The 26,002-nt window shown below is 54.0% G+C and overlaps 1 long non-coding RNA gene across 1 annotated transcript; it reads right to left on the reverse strand.

Annotated features, from left to right (window-relative positions):
• Positions 1–12,490: 12,490 nt before the first annotated feature.
• LOC143990239 (uncharacterized) lies at positions 12,491–21,245 on the reverse strand. Its single transcript, XR_013277236.1, has 2 exons — positions 21,093–21,245; positions 12,491–12,737 (listed from the first exon to the last, which is right to left on the reverse strand). It is a non-coding gene; the product is annotated as an uncharacterized LOC143990239 (long non-coding RNA).
• Between the last annotated feature and the right edge of the window lie 4,757 nt (positions 21,246–26,002).

The following is a 26,002-nucleotide window of genomic DNA, read 5'->3' on the forward strand; positions in this document are numbered from 1 at the left end:
ACTGTGGGGGGCTGGAGAGCACTGTGGGGGGCTGAAAAGCACTGTGGGGTGGGGGTGGAGAGCACTGTGGGGGGTGGACAGCACTGTGGGGGCTGGAGAGCACTGTGGGGGGTGGACAGCACTGTAGGGGCTGGAGAGCACTGTGGGGGGCTGGAGAGTACTGTGGGGGATGGACAGCACTGTGGGGGGGGTAAGCACTGTGGGGGGTGGACAGCACTATTTGGGGTGGACAGCAATGTGGGGGGGTGGACAGCACCGTGGGGGTCTGGAGAGCACTGTAAGGGTCTAGAGAGCACTGTGGGGGGTGGACAGCACTGTAGGGGCTGGAGAGCACTGTGGGGGGCTGGAGAGTACTGTGGGGGATGGACAGCACTGTGGGGGGGGGTGGACAGCACTGTGGGGGGGTGGACAGCACTGTGGAGGGGGGGCTGGAGAGCACTGTGGGGGCTGGAGAGCACTGTGGTGGGGTGGAGAGCACTGTGGGGGATAGGCAGCACTGTGCGGGGGGGGAAGCACTGTGGGGGGGTGGACAGCACTATTTGGGGTGGATAGCACTGTGGGGGGGTGGACAGCACCGTGGGGGGGTGGACAGCACTGTGGGGGTCTAAAGAGCATACTGTGGGGGGGTGGACAGCACTGTGGGGGGCTAGAGAGAACTGTGGGGCGTGGACAGCACTGTGGGGGGGTGGACAGCACTGTGGAGGGGGGCTGGAGAGCACTGTGGGGGCTGGAGAGCACTGTGGCGGGGTGGAGAGCACTGTGGGGGATGGACAGCACTGTGGGGGGGGTGGACAGCACTGTGGGGGGGTGGACAGCACTATTTGGGGTGGACAGCACTGTGGAGGGGGGGTGGACAGCACCGTGGGGGTCTGGAGAGCACCGTGGGGGTCTGAAGAGAACACTGTGGGGGGGTGGACAGCACTGTGGGGGGCTGGAGAGAACTGTGGGGGGTGGACAGCACTGTGGGGGGGGGGGGGCTGGAGAGCACTGTGGGGGCTGGAGAGCACTGTGGGGGGGGGGTGGACAGTACTGTGGGGGGGTGGCTGGAGAGCACTGTGGGGGGGTGGCTGGAGAGCACTGTGGGGGGGGGTAGCTGGAGAGCACTGTGGGGGGGGGTGGCTGGAGAGCACTGTGGGGGGGGGGTGGCTGGAGAGCACTGTGGAGGGCTGGAGAGTGTGGTGAGGGAGGAGAGCGGGGGGGGGCAGGGAGCACAAGGACAACTGGAGGGGGCAGTAAAAGAAGTTGGATTGGATAGGAGGAGAAGCAGCGGCTACATGGACGAATATAGAAAGCTCATCACCTCTATATGTCCTGCTTCTCCTCCTATCCGGGCACAGGGCGGCATCTCTTACTGTGTATCACAGAGCTGGCTGGCTGGCTCTGTGTTCGGCGGCCGTGCTATAACACGGCCCCGCCCCCCTAGACCTGCTTGTGTGATAGTAGATAGAATCAATATTCTGCCTATCACACAAGCAGGACTAGGGGGGCGGGGCCGTGTTATAGCACGGCCAACGAACACAGAGCCAGCCTGCCAGCTAGCTCTGTGATACACATGAGAAGGAGAGAGTAGCAGTGCAGCCGCAAAACAGCCCCAGGGTAGGCGGCCTACCGGGAAATCTCCCGGTATCCCGATAGGCCAGTCCGGCCCTGTCTGTACCTCTACGGCTCTTTGAGGGGCAATGACATGCAGCTAGGGAGAGACAAGCGATTCTTTACACAGACAATTTATGTCTGGGGCTGCTTATCTGTCCCTTACCGCAGGTAATTGCACCATGTGTCATTACATGTAAACATTGATGTGTACAGGCTGAGTGGTCACAGCTGAATGTAAACACTTGGTCATATCTGCTGCAGAAAAATGCTCATCTGGGTGGCGTACGGCCATTTTTTTAGGCAAGCTATTTACAGTTTGAATCTGTGCCGGTTTAGCAGGAACCAGCTGAGATTTAAACCGCGTATTGGCAGGCTGAATGTAAGGGTGAGTCAGCATACTCATCGAAACTGAACACTGCCTGTGTGGCTGAGGGAGGCTGGGTGATTGCGAAGTGCGTTTGTTCCCTCCTTAAGGAAGACAAAGGACGGCCATACATGTTTGGAATCTAGGCTGGTTCTGCAAGAACCGGCCGAGATTCAAACCATTAGTGGGCAGGCTGAATGTACTAAGTTAATTGATCCTTCACCCCAAACTCACTCATCCATGTCTTCATGGACCTTGCTTTGTGCACTGGTGAGCAGTCATGTTGGAACAGAAAGGTGCCATCCCCAAACTGTTCCCACAAAGTTGGGAGCATGAAATGGTCTAAAATGTCTTGGTATGCTGACACCTTAAGTGCTCCCTTCACTGCAACTGAGGGGCCAAGCCCAACCCCTAAAGAACAACCCCACACCACAATTCCCCCTCCACTAAATGATTTGGACCAGTGCACAAAGCGAGGTCCATAAAGACACGAATGAGCCAGTTTGGGGTGGAGGAACTTGACTGGCCTGCACCTCAACCCGATAAAACACCCTTGGGATGAATTAAAATAGAGACTGTAAGCCAGGCCTTTTTTTTCCAACATCAGTGGCTGACCTCACAAATGCGCTTCTGGAAGAATGATCAAACATTCCCATAGACACACTCCTAAACCTTGTGAACAGCCTTCCCAGAAGAGTTGAAGCTGCAAAGAGTGGGCCAACCTGGGATGCTAATAAAGTTCATGTAAAGGCAGGCGCCCCAATACTTTTGGTAATATAGAGTGTGTGTGTGTGTGTGTGTGTGTGTGTGTGTAATTTTTATTTTTTTTTGCTGCAGTGGCATCAAGTAAACTGTAGCTCAACAAGAGATTTTAGTGCCAGAGGTGGTTCATCCCAGCTAGAAAGCATCCCCACATTGCCTGCATTTTTAGATCCAGCACCACCAATACACAGTTGTAATTGGCCTCCAGCTTTCTTTGTGTACATGACCTAGATGCTTTGCCACAAAGCCGTGCTCTTAAAACAGGTTTACAATCCTACGGAGCATGCCCGGTGAGGTACGGTCACATTGGCAGGACAAAGATTCCTAGGGGAAGTTGTGTAGAAAGCTCAAATAATAGGACAAAAATAGTAGAGCACTCGAGCAGAGGCTCCCTGAGAGATGGGCTTTTCCACTAGGCTCGTGACTGCAAACCGTCGCATTTCTCACAGCGATCGCCCCCCGCCACTTCCTAGCACAGACAGAACCAATACTAGGAGCGCACTCTGCTGTGATCACTGTACAGGGAAGGCTTCATTATACCTATTAAGTATGCATGTACAAGAACACACAGTTGTGCACAAAAGTTTGCACCCCCTTGGAGAGGTGGTAGTATGCCATATCTACCATTTTTAAAGAGAACATGAGTGAGCAGGCAAAACACATTTCTTTTATTTCCTATGGGAATCATATTCTGTAACTATAGGTAATAAAAAGAATGGCACAATTGAAATGTCCCCTGTTCAAAAGTCTGCACCCCGTTAGTTCTTAATATTGTGTATTGCCCCCTTTAGCATAAACTACAGCGTGCAGTCTTTTCTAATAGTTGTCTATGAGGCCCTGAATTCTTGCAGGTGGTATAACTGCCCATTCGTCTTGGCATAATGCCTCCAGGTCATGCAAAGTCTTTGGTCATCTTGCATGAACCTCACGTTTGAGATCTTCCCAGAGTGGCTCGATGATATTAAGTTCAGGAGACTGATGTCCATTCTAGAACCTTCACCCTTTTCTGCTGTAACCACTGGAGGGTCAGCTTGGCCATGTGCCTCAGGTCATTGTCATGCTAGGCCTTGTTGACCCCTCTCCAAACATGGCACTTATGGTTGTGACCATAAAGTTCTATTTTGGTCTCATCACTCCAGAGTACTGCGTGTCAGAAGAGGTGAGCTGGGTCAAGGTGTTGGGCATATTATAACCAGGCTTTTTTGTGGCATTGGCGCAGTAAAAGTTATTTTTCTGGAAACTTGACCATGTAACTCATTTTTGTATCATTGTATTGTGCTCCTTGAAACAACCACACCGTCTTTTTCCAGAGCAGCCTGTATTTCTCCTGAGCTTACCTGTGGGGTTTTCTTTCTATCCTGAACAATTCTTCTGGCAGTTGTGGCTGCAATCTTTCTTGGTCTACCTGACCTTGGCATCAAGAGATCCCCAAATTTTCCACTTCTTAAGATAAAAACCCTGAGGGTTTATATCTTTTTTTTGTGTGTGTGTAATGCCCAGTGCTCCCCAGCAGCTCCGTGGCCTCGGGCATGACTGAGGGCCTCTCCGCTTGTATGAACACTACTAACTAGCATATTCAAGGAGTTGTTTATCTTTTTATATCCTTTTCCCATCTTTCTAAAGTTCCATTACCTTGTTACGCAGGTCTTTTAACAGTTATTTTTTGCTCCTCATGGCTCAGTATCTAGCTTGCTCAGTGCAAGTGAGAGCTAACAAACTTATTGACTATTTATACACAGACACTGACTGCAATTTAAAAAGCCACAGATGTGGGAAATTAACCTTTAATTGCAATTTTAACCTGTGTGTGTTCACCTTGTGTGTCTGGACCAAACATTCAAGGGGATGGAAACTTTTGATGAGGGCCATTTGGGTGATTTCTGGTATCATTATGATTTAAAAAGGTGTTAAACAACTATGTGATAATAAATGGCTTCATATGATCACTATCCTTCATTTTTGTTGGTAAGAACAGTCATATTTTTAATATCGAAGTCACAATTTGTGCAAGGGTATGCAAAATTTGAGCACAACTGTACATCGTACAACAATCACTGAACCTGTTACCCAAACCCAATAGTAAGTTCCTTGAGGGCAGGGACTGATGTGAATGTACAAAATATATGTAAAGTGCTGCGTAAATTGATGGAGCTATACAAGTACATGCAATAAAGTCCAGTTCGACTTTAAAGGAAAAGTATAGCCAAAGCTTATTTGGGTGTACTTCTATGGATCACCCATAGGGGTGCAATAGATCAAAAAACTCACGGATTGGATCATTCCTCAGATCAGAGTCACGGATCGGATCATTTTTCGGATCAGAAAATAATAATTGAATTTGCAAAAACCTGTGAAAATTCCACCACCGTATGGTCCCCACTGTAATATCCACGTCATCTCCCCCACTGTAATATTGGCTGAGTATGGCTGGGTACGGCTGAGCATGGCTGTGTATCGCCGAGTACAGCTGGGTATTACCAAGTATTGCAGAGTATAGCTGGGTATGGCAGAGTTTGGCAGAGCATTGGCAGGGTATGGCAGAGCATTGGAGAGTAATGGCAGGGTATTGGCAGGGTATGGATGGATGTGACTGCAATTGCCACAGAGTAGCACAATATATGCGCTCACATACCCATGAATATACATGTGCGTAAACACACGTGTACCACAGGGCAACCATGCACAACAATGTTTCAGATCTATTTATAAGAGGAGAAACGCATATTGTACTAAACATATATTGGTTACACATATGCGCGCGTATATACATACACGCGCATATGTGCGCGTGCGCATAGTCGAAGGTTTAAAAAGGGGAGGGCGGAATAGAACTGGGGGAAGAGATAAGAGAAAAAAAATGACAAAATTCTCCAAACTTCGCTCTGCTTTAAACTGCGCTCCACGGCCGGCGTCTGTGCCACTTCCTGGCCGCTAGCGGCTACAGTGCCTCAGCTTGATGGACTATCAGATGACCACATCCATGCTCAGCTTTTAAAGTGACTGAATGCTCATAGATCACATCCAAAATGTGAGTTGCCTGTATTAAATATGTTTTTATAATTAAAGTGTATGTTATCTCTACACCCAGAGGCGCCTCTTCCTTTGCTTTTTTTCACAGACTTTGGAACATGGTTTCTGTCCTTCACTGATGGCAGCCCTGGATATGGAGCTCCTGGTTTTAAATGCTTTCCTTTGTTCTACTGGACAGTAGCTTCTATATTTATAATCATACGGATCTTAACATAATATAGACTCGAAATTCATATAATTGGATTTTTGGTTTCAATTGGTGAGAGACTGGTTGACATTGGGAAAAATCATTGACCCTGTTTTTGCGCATTTACTTGTGTATTATGTGTACATTGACACACAAGCTTTTATGGAGTTGAGCTTAGAAGCTTTGGCAAAAAAAAAAAATGTGAATCTGTGCTTTGCCCATGCAGGAGACACATCCATGCACTGCTTTCTTTTAACTCCCCCAGTACTTTATATAACCATCCAGAACTAACGAAAGCCTTGTATAGGCAATCAACCATTGAGGTTGTACTGTAGTATATGAATGTCTATGGATTCCTAGGAGGACCGTGCTGATCAGCCCAGTGCTATCACATGCAGTGGGCCCCATGCTCCTCCATACCTGGGAGTACCCAGTACTTCGTTTGGTGCCAAAATGTAGGTACATTAAATGCTGCAAGCGATGGAAATATTAAAGCTGGTCTCCAGCCTTGTTGCACAATTGTAAAAGCCCCTCTCCTGTACTGAGGTAGTTTACTCTGAATTCACTACACGCTAAGCTTTTCACGGGGTGCACTAGAAGATACTAAGTCTGAATAAAAGCGCAGCTCATTTCCTGCCTGCTGGACAGCCAGCATCATCTAGTCCTTTCCTCTATAGCCTTATTGTCCCTAGCCAGCCCCTTTCATTCACTGGATTTCAGTTCTTCCAATTACGGAGGCTCAGTATCACATGTAGGCTTTACCTAGGCAATGCAGCCTTCCTAGGATCACCTACCCTTCCAAATTGAGAACCCATCAAAGCATTTTGGTATTTGCAATAAACTTTTCAAAAGTCAGCCCACTGCTTGTGTCAGGGCTGAGGGCTTTCTGGAGCAGTACTGAAGCAATGCTGAAACTGATGTTCTCAAGAAGCTAGCTACAGCTACACCACCCTGTAGGATTCTTCCATCAGCCATGATCTGCTTGCATTACATGGAGAAGCACTGAGGATAAAAGCCAGCCATAGATGGTTTCAATCTCCCTGCTGAACCAGCCAAGATTTGAACCATCTATTCTATGGGCAGGCTGATTTGCACCAAAGTTGATCTATCAAACTATAAGCTATATCTGCCAGTAATAATCACAAATCCCACCATTTGCCCCCAGGAGAACACAATTACTCAGTGAGAGGTATTCCCTTATTAACATTGACTGTGTTGATGGGGGAATCAAGGAATTTGCTTTCCTGCAACCCATGGCTGCAGGAAAGAAAATCGCATAATCTATGGCCAACCTAAGTGATGACATCTAAAATATTGTATGTAATGAAAATGGAAAGCAGATTGAATTACAGCTTGAAAGGGAAATCTCTATAATGGAAAGACCGATGGCAATACAATCTAAATAAAGGATGTACCCTGTCCCTACTATTTCCAAAAAGATAAAAAAATAAAATATAATAATATATAATTAAATATTTTTTTTTTAGGACAAACGTGTGCGACGGTTGCGACTCGTACATTGAGGGCATGGCCCCCATGCAACTGGCCCCTTTAAGGACACTGGGTGCATGAATTCCTATGGTGGGGGTCTTTTTCTTTTGAAGCACCCGATTAGAGCCAGAGGCTCTAATAGGCTTAAAAAAAAAAAAAAAGGATGGGCTCAAGGCACCTACAGGCAGCCACTATTAGCAAGGGTAAACTTTGGGTACCTGCAAAGAACCATGGTTTTACTGTATATGTACAGTCAGTGTGGTTGGTGAATTATTACTGTAGATTGTTTCTGCCTTTGAGTATTGCTTTAGTGATAAGTTTAGTATGATTAAAATACAACTATGCTATTGCACAAAAATGTATTCTAGCCGCTTCTTTCATCCTACTGTACTCCTAAAGATAGCCCATAGAATTTGAGAACTCAGATGCAGGCATCCTGCATTTCTCTCATCTGCAGAGCCTGCCCATAGGTGTGAGCTCAGACAGCATGTGGAAATGATGGGCAAGAAAGAAGGACTGTGTTTAGTCAGAATAAACTGGGAAATACCTTGACATGTACTTTTCTGTTGGAGCTTTCTTCCTACTATACACTGTGTGCTGAAGATAAGCTTATTGTTTTACCTCTTTGCTAAAATATAAAGCAATTTGTGTTTGTTTTCCAGAGAAATAAAGGGAACTTTTGTTTTCACAAGACTAAATATCTGATGCCTTACTTTCCCCCAATTTCCACATACCTCGGGCCTGCGAGGCTCAGCTACTGTCAGGGCTGGCATAGCCCTTCCTTCTCGGGGCTGGCTGAGCTGTCAGCTAATTGCCAGCTCTCATCTCTCTCCACAGTTACCCAGCTGTTCCCGATCATGCTCGTCTGACCTGCCTACTTAAAGCTGTCCAGCTCACTTCACCTCTGCCTTCGCCTTCGTTCTGTTTAAAGACTGGCTTGCTGACATCCCTTTTGGCTCCTTATCCTGCTTGCTGTTGCTCTACTTGGATCCCTGACTCTGGCCTGGCTGATTACCCGATCTGGTTATTGAACTCTGGCCTAGCTGACTACTCTATCCGGTTACTGGACTCTAGCTATGCTTTGACTAAACTTTTTCTATTTACCTTTTTATTTAATAAAAAAGTGTGATTTAATTGTACTTCTGTCTCAGTCTGATTCATGGTTTCTGACAGCTACATACCCTGGCCTGCGAGGCTGAGCTACATACCCCAGCCTGTGAGGCTGAGCTACATACCCCAGCCTGCGAGCATCAATAATGTGTTAAAAACTCATGTACAAACTACAAAGGCTGTAAAAATAAAGAAGAAGCTGTCTCTGATGTGTGAATGTAGGCTAAACCTTATGTAAGAACATTGATCAAGAGCAGCCAGATTAGGAGAGCTGCCTGCCGGTTTACACAGAGCGAGAGTGGGGTTCTCCCACCTGGCGCTGCCGCAGTGTCATTCCCTGGACCCAGTGTTCTGACAGAACATCGGCTCCGGTGATGGACATCACACATGCTGGCATTGTACCAGTGTGAGCTTGGTGCAGGAGGTGGGACTTTGTAGGTCACTCTGCCACGCCAGGTAAGCGGGAGATTGATCCCCGCACTCTGTGTAAACCCTCTGGGCTAATTAGAATGAATGCTGAGACCCAGGGCTTTTTGGGGGCCCACTCAGGGCTATAGCCTTGGTCAGACCCCCCACCCGACACTACTGCCTACAAAGCATTGCTCATCAATGTATTCTGACGGTGGGGAAGTGGAGAGGATTTCCTCATCCACCTTAAATACATGGATGGGGAAATCAGGTCCAGTTTTTCCATTCAACCCACTGGTTGGAAAAAAAAAAAGGTACTCATCTATGGACTGTTGTTTACTACGACTAATAGTTCCTACTTCACCCACTACAATCAAGAACTACAAGCAAGGTCCCCTCACAACTGATGTGACCAATGCACAGAACTCAAGCAAAGACGCAAGATGACAATTGCAAGCAAATCTGGTAGGCTGGTTGTGCCCAAGTTGAGCGATCAACTTGGGTACATTCAGCCTGCCCACTTAATGGGTTGAACCTCAGCTGGTTCCTGCTGAACCGGTGGAGATTCGAACTGCGTATGGCCGGCCTTAAGCCTATTACAGACTCCAGCAGCAGTCCTCAAATGGAGGGGAGGTAGGAGACAAATGCCACCAGAGAATATAAAAAATTGACAATACACTCTTGGAAGAATATGGATAGGTGGGGGGGGGGGGGGGGTTATGTGGCACTACCTAAAAATAAGTGAATCATAACCGGATCTCAATCAATTGTGATCTCTCAGGAAAAATATTATATAAAGTGAATCAATCTAATCCATATGCATTTACATAATATTAAATAATTAATTATAAAAAATAAAGTGCAATAACTTTCCAAAGCCTATGTGCAAATGTGCAATAGTGTAAATAGTATAAAAAGCATAAGAATAAGTTCCATAAATAAATAAATAAATATGTGTAAATGTACAATGGTGCAAATCGCATACACAAAATCAAATGGATTCCATAAATAAATAAAGACCATTAAATAGTGTTGCTCCCAATCAAAATGCAAAGTGCAAAGTGCAAAAAATTATAACAGCAAGTCCACTCAAATCTTCACAAAGTGTACAATGAGTCTAAAAAACAGGATGGTAACCATGCGATGTGAACAATGAGTGCAAATCCACCGTTCCTCCACACTTGAGAGGCTGGGGGAAACAAGGGGTGCACCTTAAGCACTGAAGTGTGGAGGAGTGGTGGATTAATACTAGACAGGAATAAATTGATACAGGATAATATAAAAAATGAAGAAAGAAAAGAGATGGTACCCTTAATTATGGACTTTAATATTCAGTTCAAACAAATCGAAAAAATAATAAAGAAACATTGGGAGATTATTAAAACAGATCATCATTTATGTAAGATCCTTCCAGAAAAACCTAAATTCATTTATAGAAGACCTCCCACTTTGACAGAAAATCTAGCAAAAAATGTACTAGATCCCCCGAAGAAATTCCTCTCCTTCTTTGAAGGCAAGGGATTTTATCCTTGTAAGAAATGCTACGCGTGCAGGCATACAAAAGAAAACAAGAAGAAGAAGTCCAGTTTTTCCTCAGTGGTTACTATAAAGGAATACACAATTGATGATTTTATTACATGTCGCAGTGAAGGTGTTGTGTACCTCCTAGAGTGTCCGTGCCACATCCAATATGTGGGGAGGACAAAAAGGGAACTATGGAAGAGAATAAGGCCGCGTACACACGGGCGGATTGTCTGCCCAACTAAGTTCGTCAGACAATCCGACAGACAGTCCGTCCAAACTTTTGAATGAACGGACTTGCCCACACACGGCACTTTTTGAGCGGACTAATACGGCGGACTAAGTCCGCCATACAATCCGCTCTACTTTTGAAATGAACGGACTCGCCCACACACGCGGAGGAAAGTCCGCTCATTTCGAGCGCGTCTCCAGGTAGGCGGGGCCCGCGAAGGAGACGTCGCTGGCCCCGCCGCTTGGAATGGACTTAAAGGGGAACCCCAACGCCGAAAAAAAACGGCGTGGGGGGTCCCCCCCAAGTCCACAACAGACCCTTGTCCGAGCACGCTACCCGGCTGGCCAGGAAAGGGGGGCGAGTGAGCGCCCCCCCTCCTTAGCCGTACCAGGCCGCGTGCCCTCAACATGGGGGGTGCCTTGGGGAAGGGGGGGCCGCGCGGCCCCCCCACCCCAAAGCACCTTGTCCCCATGTTGATGAGGACAAGGGCCTCTTCCCGACAACCCTGGCCGTTGGTTGTCGGGGTCTGCGGGCGGGGGGCTTATCGGAATCCGGGAGCCCCCTTTAATAAGGGGGCCCCCGGATACCGGCCCCCCACCCTATGTGAATGAGTATGGGGTACAATGTACCCCTAACCATTCACCTGTAAAATAAAAGTACCAAAAAAAAACACAACACACGAGATAAAATATTTTATTGCACAGCTCCGGGGGTCTTCCGTCTTCGGGGGTCTTCTCGCCGGACTCCTCCACTATCTTCTTGTAGCTCTTTTGCTAGCGGAGGAGTCCGGCTTTCTTCCTCCCCACCGCCGGCCTCTTCTCCCGACTTCGGGGGTCTTGTCCCCCTCTTCGGTTCTTCTGCCGGGCCACCGCGCCTTCTTATAGCTCTTTTAGAGGCGATGGCCCGGTCTTCTGTCGCCACTGTCGCTGTCGCCGCCAGAGATGGGATCAGTGTGCGAGATGGAGGAACGTCCAGCACATTTAGGGCACTCGGGGTATAAGTGATCATCTGTGTAAAACAAGAGCATGGGAATGCATCAATGTACAGATATTTTTGTATACTGGTGTGACTCCTGGAATATGCTCACTCACCACTCACAGTGTGACCCCTGGGGTTCTCTGGATCAGCTCGGCGTGCCAGGGTAGCGGTGAAGCATCACTATTAATGCCTCACAACCCCAGTGCCGGGTCGCCAGCGCACAGCGTCCCGGGGTTCTACAGCGCACAGCCGGCGCGCGCGCTCCCACCACACTACATGCGCCCAACACCCGCCGTGAGCAATACCGTTACACGCAGGCCCGTGCAGCACCAGGTCCAAGCTGTGCACGCAGCTGTCCCCTTGCTCTTTTTCCTTGGTTAATATTTCTGGTTGGGGACCAGATCTTTTCAACAATCTATTTCATACTAATCTAACCCATGGAGCAGTGCGCTGGCAGAACGGTAAAAAAAAAAAAAAGTCCTGCTAGCCGCATCTTTGAAGTGCTGTAGGAGCGGTATACACACCACTCCTACAGCATCCCTGCCCATTGGAAATCAATGGGCAGCGTCTCCGAACCACCGACAAAGTGCTTTTTCGGCTGCTGGCGGAGGTTAAAAGCGCCCAGCTAGTGGCCAAATAGCACCGCAAAAACAACGGTAAAGTGGCACTTTACCGCCGACGCCCCCAGCGTGAAAGTAGCACAGTGCTGGATAGCAAACAATATGGTCATAAAGGGTGTAAAACCTTCTGGATGTCAAAAACAAACAGCAAACTGAAAGACAAAAAGTTAAGGAAATAAGCAACAAGACAAGAGTATGAGCAAAAAAAGGCACTGACCATTTTATTGATGTTAAAAGCATATTATTTTTAAACTTTTAAAAACAGTGAATTTTATTCAAGAAACCATTTATGGTGACGGACGATACAAGATTGGAAAAGTGTAAAGGTGAGCTGCATAAAGAATTGGTATATATGTTTCCACTCCAAAAGTACACGGCCAATCACGGGCGGATGAGAAAATTGCAGATCTGCATGGTGACAGCCCAAACAGATGGGGGAAGCTGAAAAAGAAAAACATTGAAGAGTCAGAAACTGATAAATTTAGAAATGCATGGTAACATACCTCTAAAGTTGGTTAACTAAAAAATGGATGGGCCAGGGATTTAAATTTCCATTTAGAACTGGCTGGGCTCACATGGGGAATGCAGCGGCTCACAGCAGGAGTCCGGGGCGTCTCCATTCAATGTTTCAGCTCAAAATTTTGGCTGAATTCAGACCTGAAATGAATCAAAAGACGCGCAGGACTCCTGTGCAATTCACACTGGAGACTGCAGAGATGTGTGAACCGGCTCCATAGAGAGTCGCTCACAATCTCCTGCTATGCGCATTGGATGCGGTGGAAACCCTCATCCAATTCGCAATAGTGTGAACCCGGTCACAAAGTTTGTAAAAAATTGTTTAATTGAAATATAATAATAAGTTCGCTGAGGAGTGAGGAAACCTACCTACTCCAAACCACTAAAAATTAGGAATTACCCCAACCGCTGGCTACACAGACAGGTAGATCACCACCCCCTAGACTGACACCCCCCATAACAAACTACTGACACCTCAGACTGACCCCCGTCCAACTGAAACACCAGACTGAGCCCCTGCCACTAATACACGTCACCCCCAAATAATGACAATAATAACTGCTACCGGTTTCCTTTTTCCCCCCTCTATGACAGTTGGGGGGTTAAGTTTGTGTCCTCCCACAATAGTACTAATGCAGGTCGTGAAATTCTGTATCCCCTCTTATAATATTACAGGCTTTGAAATTTAGCATCCCTCTTGTTGTAATGAAAGTATTTAAAATAGGTATCCCCTCCAGTAATGCAGGCTGTGAAGATAGGTAAGGATGCACCAAATGGGTTTTTTGGTGCCGAAACCGAAAATAAATCTTCCTTGATCCCGAAAACCGAATAACACCGATACCGAAAGTGACTGTTTTTAAAATAAAAATTTATACAGGAGATGGTCAGAGACTGCAGAGATGGTCAGAGACCGAGGACATGGTACAGGAGATGGTCAGAGACTGAAGATATGATACAAGAGATCAATGCAGCCTCACCAGTGCTCGTCAGATGCAGCCAGCCAGTGTCCCCAGTAGTGCAGCCAGCGTCCCGGCCTATGTCCCCGGTAGTGCAGCCAGCGTCCCAGCCTATGTCCCCGGTAGTGCAGCCAGCGTCCCAGCCTATGTCCCCGGTAGTGCAGCCAGCGTCCCAGCCTATGTCCCCGGTAGTGCAGCCAGCGTCCCGGCCTATGTCCCCGGTAGTGCAGCCAGCGTCCCGGCCTATGTCCCCGGTAGTGCAGCCAGCGTCCCGGCCTATGTCCCCGGTAGTGCAGCCAGTGTCGCCATTGCAGCCAGTGAAGGGAGAGAGCCGCCGCTTGTATCATTATAGCGCCCCCCCGCCCCTGGTGCCGCCTATCAGGGGTGCTTCCTAGATCATAGAAAAGAGGTTTGATCTGTTTATCAAAGTGCATGGACAAGGTAGAGGGGGTGTATGTGACAGCACGCAGCAGGGAACACAGATATTGAAATGAAAGCTGTGATGTTCCCGGTGCTATAATGAAACAGGCGGCGGCTCTCCTCTTTTCTATGATCTAGGAAGCCCCCCTGATATGCGGCACCAGGGGCAGAGCCCCACCCAATTTTCCGTGCAAGTATCGGCAAAAATTCTCTTTTTGCTTTTTGCCAAAAGGGCCATTTTCAGCCGATATGTGTCGGCGGTCGAAATTTTGGTGCATCCCTAAAAATAGGTATCCCCAAGTAATGCAGGGCGTGAAAATAGGCATCACCCCTTATAATGCAGGGCGCCTGTGCCTCCCTGTGACATCCAGGCAGCCTGTGCCAACCATTGTGTACCTCCTGTGGCATGCAGCCTGTGGCCCCCCCATGACACCCAGCCAGTGTAGCCTGTGGCCCCCCCGTGACATCCAGACTGCCCTCCCATGTGACCTCCAGACTTGCCCCCCCTCTGTGACCTCCAGACTTGCCCCTGTGACAGACTTTCCCCCCATGTGACATCCAGACTTGCCTGCCCCCCCATATGTGACATCCAGACTTCCCTGCCCCCCCATATGTGACATCCAGACTTCCCTGCCCCCCCATATGTGACATCCAGACTTCCCTGCCCCCCCATATGTGACATCTTGCCTGCCCCCCCATATGTGACCTCCAGACTTGCCCCTGTGACAGACTTTCCCCCATGTGACATTCAGACTTGCCTGCCCCATATGCGACATCCAGACTTGCCCCCCCCATATGTGACATCCAGACTTGCCCCCCCATATGTGACATCCAGACTTGCCCCCCCGTGAGATATCCAGACCTGCCCCCCCTTGTAACATCCAGACTTGCCCCCCCTCTGTGATATCCGACTTGCCTCCCGTGACAGACTTGCCCCGTGAGACATCCAGACTTGCCCCCCCTTGTGACATCCAGACTTGCCCCCCCTTGTGAAATCCAGACTTGCCGTCCCCCCATCGTAACATACAAACTTGCCGCCCCCCCATATGTGACATACAGACTTGCCCCGTGTGGCATCCAGACTGGCCCCCCCGTGACATCCAGACTTGTCCCCCCTGTGACAGACTTGCCTCGTGTGACATTCAGACTTGCCCCCCATGTGACATCCAGACTTGCCCTTCCCCCCGGTGACATCCAGACTTGCCCTTCCCCCGGGTGACATCCAGACTTGCCCTTCCCCCCGGTGACATCCAGACTTGCCCTTCCCCCCGGTGACATCCAGACTTGCCCCGTGTGACAGACTTTCCCTGGATGACATTCAGACATGCCCCCTCCCAGGTGACATCCAGACTTGCCCCCCCAGATGGCATCCAGATTTGCCACCCCCAGGTGACATCCAGACTTGCCGCCCCCCCATATGTGACATACAGACTTGCCCTCACCAGGTGACATCCAGACTGCCCCCCATGACAGACTTGCCCCATGTGACACCCAGATTTCCCCCCCCCGTGTGACATCCAGACTGGCCCCCCCTGGTGACATCCAGACTGGCCCCCCCTGCTGACATCCAGACTGGCCCCCCCTGCTGACATCCAGACTGGCCCCCCCTGTTGACATCCAAACTTGCCGCCCCCCCCTGTGACATCCAGACTTGCCCTCCCCCCATATGTGACATCCAGACTTGCCCCCCCCCATATGTGACATCCAGACTTGACCCCCCCATATGTGACATCCAGACTTGACCCCCCATATGTGACATACAGACTTGCCCGGTGTGACATACAGACTTGCCCCTCCCCCGTGACAGACTTACCCCGTGAGACATCCACACCTGCCCCCCCTTGTAACATCCAGACTTGCCCCCCCTCTGTGACATCCGACTTGCCCCCTGAGACATCCAAACTTGCCCCCCCTTGTGACATCCAGACTTGCCACCCCCCTCTGTGACATCCAGACTTGCCACCCCCCTCTGTGACATCCAGACTTGCCGCCCCCCCCTCTGTAACATCCAGACTTGCCCCCCTTGTGACATCCAGACTGGCCCCCCCTGGTGACATCCAGACTGGCCCCCCCTGGTGACATCCAAACTTGCCGCCCCCCCGTGACATCCAAACTTGCCCTCCCCCCATATGTGACATCCCCATATGTGACATCCAGACTTGCCCCCCCATATGTGACATCCAGACTTGCCCCCCCATATGTGACATACAGACTTGCCCCTCCCCCGTGACAGACTTACCCCGTGAGACATCCAGACCTGCCCCCCCTTGTAACATCCAGACTTTCCCCCCCTCTGTGACATCCAGACTTGCCCCCTGAGACATCCAGACTTGCCCCCCCTTGTGACATCCAGACTTGCCACCCCTCTCTGTGACATCCAGACTTCACCCCCCATATGTGACATCCAGACTTGCCCCCCCATGTGACATCCAGACTTGCCCCCCCCATATGTGACATCCAGACTTACCCTCCCCCATATGTGACATCCAGACTTGCCCCCCCCCATATGTGACATCTAGACTTGCCCCCCCCCCATATGTGACATCCAGACTTGCCCCCCCCATATGTGACATCCAGACTTGCCCCCCATATGTGACATACAGACTTGCCCCTCCCCCGTGACAGACTTACCCCGTGAGACATCCAGACCTGCCCCCCCTTGTAACATCCAGATTTGCCCCCCCTCTGTGACATCCAGACTTGCCCCCTGAGACATCCAGACTTGCCCCCCCTTGTGACATCCAGACTTGCCACCCCCCCTCTGTGACATCCAGACTTGCCACCCCCCCCCTTTGTTACATCCAGACTTGCCCCCCCATATGTGACATACAGACTTGCCCCACCAGGTGACATCCTTGCCCCGTGTGACATCCAGACTTGCCCGCCCTGTGACATCCAGACTGGCCCCCACCAGGTGACATCCAGACTTGTCCTCCCTGTGACAGACTTGCCCCGTGTGACATCCAGACTGGCCCCCCTGGTGACATCCACACTGGCCCTCCCCCCGGTGACATGCAGACTTGCCCCGTGTGACATCCAGACTGCCCCTCTGTGACAGACTTGCCCTGGGTGACATCCAGACTTGCCCCCCTGCTGTGACATCAAGACTTGCCCCCCGGTGAGACATCCAGAATGCCCCCCTGTGACAGACTTGCCCTGGATGACATTCAGACATGCCCCCTCCCAGGTGACATCCAGACTTGCCCCCCTGCTGTGAAACCAGACTTGCCCCCCCAGGTGACATCGAGAGTTACCACCCCCCCATATGTGACATCCAGACTTGCCCCCCATATGTGACATCCAGACTGCCCCCCCCAGTGATAGACTTGCCCTGGGTGACATCCAGACCTGCCCCCCCAAAAGACATCCAGACTTGCCCCCCCCAAGGTGACATCCAGACTTGGGCCCCCCCCGGTGACATCCAGACTTCCCCCCCATATGTGACATCCAGACTTGCCCGCCCCCATATGTGACATCCAGACTTGCCCCCCCATATGTGACATCCAGACTTGCCCCCCCATATGTGACATCCAGACTTGCCCCCCCATATGTGACATCCAGACTTGCCCCCTCATATGTGACATACAGACTTGCCCGGTGTGACATACAGACTTGTCCCCCGTGACAGACTTGCCCTGGGTGACATCCAGACTTGCCCCCCCAGGTGACATCCAGACTTGCCTCCTTATATGTGACATCCAGACTTGCCCCCCCAGGTGACATCCACCAGGGGGGCCAGTCTGGATGTCAAACGGGGCAGTCTGGATGTCCCCCCAGGTGACATCCAGACTTGCCCCCTGACATCCAGACTTGCCCCATGTGACATCCTGACTGCCCCCGTGACAGACTTGCCCTGGGTGACATCCAGACTTGCCCCCCCAAAAGACATCCAGACTTGCCCCCCCGTGACAGACTTGCCCTGGGTGACATCCAGACCTGCCCCCCCAAAAGACATCCAGACATGCCCCCCCCCAAGGTGACATCCAGACTTGGGCCCCCCCGGTGACATCCAGACTTCCCCCCCATATGTGACATCCAGACTTGCCCGCCCCCATATGTAACATCCAGACTTGCCCCCCCATATGTAACATCCAGACTTGCCCCCCCCCATATGTGACATCCAGACTTGCCCCCCCATATGTGACATCAATACTTGCCCCCCCATATGTGACATCAAGACTTGCCCCCCATATGTGACATACAGACTTGCCCGGTGTGACATACAGACTTGCCCCCCGTGACAGACTTGCCCTGGGTGACATCCAGACTTGCCCCCCCAGGTGACATCCAGACTTGCCCCCTCATATGTGACATCCAGACTTGCCGCCCCAGGTGACATCCAGTCTGGATGTCAAACAGGGCAGTCTGGATGTTCCCCCAGGTGACATCCAGACTTGCCCCCCCCAGTCGACATCCAGACTTGCCCCCTGACATCCAGACTTGCCCCATGTGACATCCTGACTAGCCCCGTGACAGACTTGCCCTGGGTGACATCCAGACTTGCCCCCCCAAAAGACATCCAGACTTGCCCTGGGTGACTTTCAGACTTGCCCCCCAAGGTGACATCCAGACTTGGGCCCCCCCGGTGACATCCAGACTTCCCCCCCATATGTGACATCCAGACTTGCCCCCCATATGTGACATCCAGACTTGCCCCCCCATTTGTGACATCTAGACTTGCCCCCCATATGTGACATCTAGACTTGCCCTCCCATATGTGACATACAGACTTGCCCGGTGTGACATACAGACTTGCCCCCCCCCGTGACAGACTTGCCCTGGGTGACATCCAGACTTGCCCCCCCAAGGTGACATCCAGACTTGCCCCCCCAGGTGACATTCAGACTTGCCCCCCTAGGTGACATCCAGACTTGCTCCCCCAGGTGACATCCAGACTTGCCCCCTGACATCCTGACTGCCCCGTGACAGACTTGCCCTGGGTGACATCCAGACTTGCCCCTCTAGGTGACATCCAGACTTGCCCCCCCCAGGTGACATCCATACTTGCCCCCTGACATCCAGACTTGCCCTATGTGACATCCTGACTGCCCCCCGTGACAGACTTGCCCTGGGTGACATCCAGACTTGCCCCCCCAAAAGACATCCAGACTTGCCCCCCCATGAAAGACTTGCCCTGGGCAACATCCAGACTTGCCCCCCCATATGTGACATTAAGATTTCACCCCCATGTGACATCCAGACTTGCCCCCTCCCAGGTGACATCCAGACTTGCCCTCCCCCGGTGACAGACTTGCCCAGTGTGACATCCAGACTGCCCCCCGTGACAGACTTGCCCTGGGTGACATCCAGACTTGCCCCCCCCTCCGGTGACATCCACACTTGCCCCCCGGTGACATCCAGACTTGCCCCATGTGACATCCTGACTGCCCCCCCGTGACAGACTTACCCTGGGTGACATCCAGACTTGCCTCCCCCAAAAGACATCCAGACTTGCCCCCCCAGGTGACTTCCAGACTTGCCCCCCATATGTGACATCCAGACTTGCCCCCCCAGGTGACCTCCACCAGGGGGGCCAGTCTGGATGTCACACGGGGCAGTCTGGATGTCCCCCCAGGTGACATCCAGACTTGCCCCCCCCAGGTGACATCCAGACTTGCCCCCTGACATCCAGACTTGCCCCATGTGACATCCTGACTGCCCCCCCATGACAGACTTGCCCTAGGTGACATCTAGACTTGCCCCCCCCAAGGTGACATCCAGATTTGCCCCCCAAGGTGACATCCAGACTTGCCCCCTGACATCCAGACTTGCCCCATGTGACATCCTGACTGCCCCCCGTGACAGACTTGCCCTGGGTGACATCCAGACTTGCCCCCCCCCCAGGTGACATCCAGACTTGCCCCCCCAGGTGACATCCAGACTTGCCCCCCAGGTGACATCCAGACTTGCCCCCTGACATCCAGACTTGCCCCATGTGACTTCCTGACTGCCCCCAGTGACAGACTTGCCCTGGGTGACATCCAGACTTGCCCCCCCCAAAAAACATCCAGACTTGCACCTCCCGGGACAGACTTGCCCTGGGTGACATCCAGACTTGCCCCCCCAAAAGACATCCAGACTTGCCCCCCCAAGGTGACATCCAGACTTGGGCCCCCCCGGTGACATCCAGACTTGGGCCCCCATATGTGACATCCAGACTTGCCCCCCCAGGTGACATCCACCAGGGGGTCCAGTCTGGATGTCCCCCCAGGTGACATCCAGACTTGCCCTCCCCCGGTGACAGACTTGCCCCGTGTGACATTCAGACTGCCCCACGTGACAGACTTGCCCTGGGTGACATCCAGACTTGCCCCCCCTCCGGTGACATCCAGACTTGCCCCATGTGACATCCTGACTGCCCCCCCCGTGACAGACTTGTCCTGGGTGACATCCAGACTTGCCTCCCCCAGAAGACATCAAGACTTGCCCCCCCATATGTGACATCCAGACTTGCCCCCCCCAGGTGACATCCAGACTTGCTCCCCAGGTGACATCCAGACTTGCCCCCTGACATCCTGACTGCCCCGTGACAGACTTGCCCTGGGTGACATCCAGACTTGCCCCCCCAGGTGACATCCAGACTTGCCCCCCCCCAGGTGACATCCAGACTGCGCCCCGTGACAGACTTGCCCTGGGTGACATCCAGACTTGCCCCCCCAAAAGACATCCAGACTTGTCCCCCCAAGGTGACATCCAGACTTGGCCCCCCCAAGTGACATCCACCAGTGGGGGCCAGTCTGGATGTCCCCCCAGGTGACATCCAGACTTGCCCCCTCCCAGGTGACATCCAGACTTGCCCCCCCCCACATACTTTCCCCCCCTTGTGACATCTAGACTGCCCCCCCCCCAGTGACATGGAACCAGCCTGTGTCCCCCGTTGTCATGGAGATTATGCGCTGCTCACCTCGGCCACTCAGATGAAGATCGAGTCCTCCAATCAGATGAAGAGTGGATAACTGATTATAAGGCAGAGGCTGGCCGAGCGGCGTCACTTTGCTGCTGCTGTGCCAGGAAGAGGTCGTGTGCTCTTCAGAGGCTGTTTTAACAGGACACAGCGCCCTACAGAGGACAAATCGGAGACTACACCCCCCCATTCTTCATAGCACATCTATTGGAGAGAAAGTAAGTGTCATATGACCGATGTCACCTGATGGGGGCGGGTCCAGTGTCGGGATGTGGGCGGGCTTGTGTAACGATCCCTCAGTGTTTTCTCTCCTCCTTTCTAGTCTGAGGGAAGAGAAATGCCAGGCAGTGGTCCACCATATCCTCTGTGACAGGGGCCCCCCACACCCTCCTTGACAGGGCACCCCCACACCCTCCTTGACAGGGGCCCCCCACATCCTCCTTTACAGGCGCCCCCCAAACCCCCCTTGACAGGAGCCCCTGACACCCTCCGTGACAGGGGGGCCCCCACACCCTCCGTGACAGGAGCCCCTGACACCCTCCGTGACAGGGGGGCCCGAAATCCTCTGTGACAGGGGCCCCTGACACCCTCTGTGACAGGGGCCCCCGACACCCTCCTTGACAGGGGCCCCCCCGACACCCTCTGTGACAGGGGCCTCCGACACACTCCGTGACAGGGGGCCCCCGACACACTCCGTGACAGGGCCCCCCACACCCTCCATGACAGGGGCCCCCCACACCCTCCATGACAGGGGCCCCCCCACACCCTCCGTGACAGGGGCCCCCCACACCCTCCGTGATGTTGTCCCCGGCACCCTCCATGACAGGGGCCCCTTCACACCCTCCCTGACAGGCGCCCCCCACACCCTCCGTGACAGGGGCCCCCGACGCCCTCCCTGACAGGGGCCCCCCACACCCTCCCTGACAGGGGCCCCCGACACCCTCCCTGACAGGGGCCCCCGACACCCTCCCTGACAGGGGCCCCCGACACCCTCCCTGACAGGGTCCCCTGACACCCTCCGTGACAGGGGCCCCCCACACCCTCCGTGACAGGGGCCCCCGACACCCTCCCTGACAGGGGCCCCCCACACCCTCCGTGACAGGGTCCCTCGACACTCCCCGTGACAGGGGCCCCCCCATATCCACCGTGACAGGGGTCCCCGACACCTACAGTGACGGGCCCCCCGACACCTTCCGTGACAGCCCCCCCGACATCCTTTATGACAGAGACCCCGACTCCCTCCATGACAGGGGCCCCCGACAACCTCCATGACAGGGGCCCACCAACTTCCTTTATGACAGGGCCCCCCAACTTCCTCCATGACAGGGGCCCCCGATTTCCTCCAAGACAGGGGCCCCGACACCCTCCATGACAGGGGACCCGACACCCTCCATGACAGGGGACCCCTGACTCCCTGTGACAAGGGCCCCTGAACCCTCTGTCACAGGGCCCGCCGACACCCCCCACTACAGGGCCCCCCCACACCCTCTGTGACAGCCCCCCCCGACACCCTCCATGACAGGGGCCCCGCCTCCCTCCATGACAGTGGCCCCCGATTTACTCCATGACAGGGGCCCCCGAATTCCCCCATGACAGGGGCCCCCCGACTTCCTCCATGACAGGACCCCCCGACTTCCTCCATGACAGGGCCCCCCGACTTCCTCCATGACAGGGCCCCCCCGACTTCTTCCATGACAGGGGCCCCCGACACCCTCCAGACTTCCTCCATGATAGGGGCCCCCGACTTCCTCCATGACAGGGACTTCCTCCATGACAGGGGCCCCCGACACCCTCCATGAAGGGGCCCCTGACTTACTTCCTGACAGGGGCCCCCCGACACCCTCTCTGACAGGGGCCCCCGACACTCTCCGTGAAAGGGGCCCCCGACACTCCCCGTGACAGGGGCCCCCGACACTCCCTGTGATAGGGGCCCCCGACACTCCCCGTGACAGGGGCCCCCGTTACCCTCCGTGACAGGCCCCCCAACTCCCTCCACGACAGGCCCCCCCACTCCCTCCACGACAGGGGCCCCGACACCCTCCATGACAGGGGCCCACCGACTTCCTTCATGACAGGGGCCCCCGACTTCCTCCATGACAGGGGCCCCCAACACCGTGACGTCGACACTCCCCATGACAGGGGCCCCCGACTTCCTCCATGACACGGGCCCCGACTTCCTCCATGACAGGGGCCCCCGACTTCCTCCATGACAGGGGCCCCCTGACACCCTCCTTGACAGGGGCCCCCTGACTTCCTTTGTGACAGGGGCCCCCCGACACCCTCCCTGACAGGGGCCCCCGACACCCTCCCTGACAGTGGCCCCCGATACCCTCCCTGACAGGGGCCCCCGACACCCCCCGTGACTTGGGCCCCCCCAACTTCCTTTATGACAGGCCCCCCCCCGACTCCCTCCATGACAGGCCCCCCCCCACTCCCTCCACGACAGGCCCCCCCGACTCCCTCCACGACAGGGGCCCGACACCCTCCATGACAGGGGCCCACCAACTTCCTTTATGACAGAATCCCCGACTTCCACCATGACAGGGGCCCCTGACTTCCTCCATGACAGGGGCCCCCGACTTCCTCCATGACAGGGGCCCCTGACTTCCTCCATGACAGGGGCCCCCGACACCCTCCATGAAGGGGCCCCTGACTTATTTCCTGACAGGGGCCCCCCGACACCCTCTCTGACAGGGGCCCCCCGACACCCTCTCTGACAGGGGCCCCCGACACTCAAGGTGACAGGGGCCCCTGACACTCCCTGTGACAGGGGCCCCCAACACTCCCGTGACAGGGGCCCCCGATACCCTCCATGACAGGCCCCCCAACTCCCTCCACGACAGGGGCCCCGACACCCTCCATGACAGGGGCCCACCGACTTCCTTCATGACAGGGGCCCCTGACTTTCTCCATGACAGGGGACCCCCGACACCCTCCCTGACAGGGGCCCCCGACACTCTACATTACAGGGGCCCCCCACACCCTCTGTGACAGCCCGCCCGACTCCCTCCATGACAGGGGCCCCCGACTCCCTCCATGACAGGGGCCCCCGATTTCCTCCATGACAGGGCCCCCCGACTTCTTCCATGACAGGGGCCCCCCGACACCCTCCAGACTTCCTCCATGACAGGGGCCCCTAACTTCCTCCATGACAGGGGCCCCTTACTTCCTCCATGACAGGGGCCCCCGACACCCTCCATGAAGGGGCCCCTGACTTACTTCCTGACAGGGGAACCCCGACTTACTTCCTGACAGGGGCCCCCTGACTTCCTCTGTGACAGGGGCCCCCCGACTTACTTCCTGACAGGGGCCCCGACACCCTCCCTGACAGGGGCCCCTGACACCCTCTCTGACAGGGGCCCCTGACACCCCCCATGACAGGGGCCCCTGACACCCCCCGTGACAGGGGCCCCCGACACCCCCCGTGACTTGGGCCCCCAACACCCTCCGTGACAGGCCCCCCGACTTTATTTATGACAGGCCCCCCCTGACCCCCTCCACGACAGGGGCCCCCGACTCCCTCCACGACAGGGGCCCCTGACACCCTCCATGACAGGGACCCCAAACTTCCTCCATGATAAGGGCAACCCACACCCTCCATGACAGGGGCCCCCCCGACTTCTATCTGACAGGGGCCTCCCGACTTCTATCTGACAGGGGCCTCCCAAATTCTATCTGACAGGGGCCCTCGGACTTCCTCCCTGACAGGGGCCCTCAGGCTTCCTCCCTGACAGGGGCCCCCCGGCTCACTCCATGACAGGGGCCCCCCGGCTCACTCCATGACAGGGCCCCCCCCGGCTTCCTCCACGACAGGGGCCCCCGACTCCCTCCACGACAGGGGCCCCCGACTCCCTCCACGACAGGGGCCTCCGACTCCCTCCACGACAGGGGCCTCCGACTCCCTCCACGACAGGGGCCCCCGACACCCTCCATGACAGGGGCCCACCAACTTCCTTTATGACAGAATCCCCCGACTTCCTCCATGACAGGAGCCCCTGACACCCTCCATGACAGGGACCCCAAACTTCCTCCATGATAAGGGCAACCCACACCCTCCATGACAGGGGCCCCCCCAACTTCTATCTGACAGGGCCCCCCCCGACTTCTATCTGACAGGGGCCTCCCGACTTCTATCTGACAGGGGCCTCCCAAATTCTATCTGACAGGGGCCCTCGGATTTCCTCCCTGACAGGGGCCCTCAGGCTTCCTCCCTGACAGGGGCCCCCCGGCTCACTCCATGACAGGGGCCCCCCCCCGGCTCACTCCATGACAGGGCCCCCCCGGCTTCCTCCACGACAGGGGCCCCCGACTCCCTCCACGACAGGGGCCTCCGACTCCCTCCACGACAGGGGCCTCCGACTCCCTCCACGACAGGGGCCCCCGACACCCTCCATGACAGGGGCCCACCAACTTCCTTTATGACAGAATCCCCCGACTTCCTCCATGACAGGAGCCCCTGACACCCTCCATGACAGGGGCCCCCCCAGCTTCCTCCACGACAGGGCCCCCCCGGCTTCCTCCACGACAGGGGCCCCCCACTCCCTCCACGACAGGGGCCCCTGACTCCCTCCACGACAGGGGCCTCTGACTCCCTCCACGACAGGGGCCCCCCTCCTCCCAGCGCAAATCCCCACAATCCCTCCTACAACACTGGAAAGGGACACCCCATTACATTAAAGGATTACAAGAGAGAACAATTTAGGGCACTTTCACACTGGGGGGGGGGATGGGGGTATCGGCGGTAAATTGCCGCTACTTTTTAGTGTGAAAGTCGCCTCAGATTTCTCATCTCCCCCTTTACTTCGGAGTCGTCTGTTTATAAATCACTATTAATATTCTGCTGTCTTCATAGCAATCGCTGCACATTGACAGATGAATCCTCCGTATTTTATACATTCATCTCCACCTTC

This window comes from Lithobates pipiens, unplaced genomic scaffold, assembly GCF_037356315.1.
Source record: "Lithobates pipiens isolate NorthernLeopardFrog02 unplaced genomic scaffold, aLitPip1_a1.2 Scaffold_18, whole genome shotgun sequence".
In the NCBI taxonomy this organism is placed as follows: Eukaryota; Metazoa; Chordata; class Amphibia; order Anura; family Ranidae; genus Lithobates; species Lithobates pipiens.